The sequence below is a fragment of the Limulus polyphemus genome, unplaced genomic scaffold, assembly GCF_000517525.1.
Source record: "Limulus polyphemus unplaced genomic scaffold, Limulus_polyphemus-2.1.2 Scaffold5699, whole genome shotgun sequence".
Lineage (NCBI taxonomy): Eukaryota > Metazoa > Arthropoda > Merostomata > Xiphosura > Limulidae > Limulus > Limulus polyphemus.
Genome location: NW_013671309.1, coordinates 1 through 1,571, shown reverse-complemented (window position 1 = coordinate 1,571; position 1,571 = coordinate 1).

The window sequence follows — 1,571 nt, the reverse complement described above, 5'->3', positions numbered from 1 at the left end:
GTTATGCCTATAAAATAATATTTGGTGATTTACAGACAGAAGGACTAACCGTTATGCCTATAAAATAATATTTGGTGATTTACAGACAGAAGGACTAACCGTTATGCATATAAAATAATATTCGGTAATTTACAGACAGAAGGACTAACCGTTACGCCTATAAAATAATATTTGGTGATTTACAGACAAGAGGACTAACCGTTACGCCTATAAAATAATATTTGGTGATTTACAGACAAGAGGACTAACTATTAGGCCTATAAAATAATATTTGGTGATTTACAGACAAGAGGACTAACTATTAGGCCTATAAAATAATATTCGGTAATTTACAGACAGAAGGACTAACAGTTAGGTCTATAAAATAATATTCAATAATTTACAGACAGAAGGACTAACCGTTAAGCCTATAAAATAATATTCGGTGATTTACAGACAGAAGGACTAACTATTAAGCCTATAAGATAATATTCGATTATTTAAAGACAGAATGACTAACTGTTAGCCCCATAAAATAACATTTATATTATGTCCATGATACATTTTTTATATTTTCATTTATGCTAGAACAATTAAGTAAGCTTCAGAAGGCTATAGTTTTTTTTGTTCACATCTACACACTGCTTTCAGTTCGATACAGTAATGCAGTGCTTAAACTGAATTATTCAATCGACATATGTTTACCTTATGTTCTATAATAAGATGTAAAAAAGCCATAAAAATGCGATTTACATACAGCTGAGACGTACATAAGCTATAATTAACTAATAAGTGATAGTATCCAGTTTATTTTTAAAATTTGCATGAATATCTATTTCAACATAGCTTGTTCATAATCGAGATCTCATCATAACACGTGCGGTTTTGTGTACATACATATACACAAGAACGGATATCTAAGAAAGATGCATTACGAATAGTAAATAATTCAGTAAGATAATTCTGGCCACGTCTATGACTAGATGTAGAAAGTATAATTCAGTGGTTTAAAATACTATTTTTACTCATTGAGTTAGAAGAGTTCGAAATATTTATTTTTCTATATCGTTATAGTTGAAAACCATCTAGGCACAGTTACTCTAGCACAACTGAAACAATAGATACATAAAATATGTTTCAGTTGTGCTAGAGTAACTGTGCCTAGATCAATAGATACATAACATCTGTTCGATCACGTATATTTGAAGATTTTATTGCAACTTCTAAATAGATTGAACCAGTGTCTCTGTATTTCTCTTTTGATCAGTTGTGAATAGTGTGAACCACTTTCTTTAAGCTTAGCATTCAACCAGCTGTGTGAACCAATGTATGTTTGCTAACTTTTAACCAGCTGTGAATAGTGTGCACCAGTGTCTCTATGCTAACATTCAACTAGCTGTGAACAGTGTGAACCAACGTCTGTATGCTCACCTTTCAACCAGCTATGAATAGTGTGAATCAGTGTCTTGTATGCTCACCTTTCGGCCAGCTGTGAATAGTGTGAATCAGTGTCTTGTATGCTTACCTTTCGGCCAGCTGTGAATAGTGTGAACCAGTATCTGTATGCTCACCTTTCAACCAGCTATAAATAG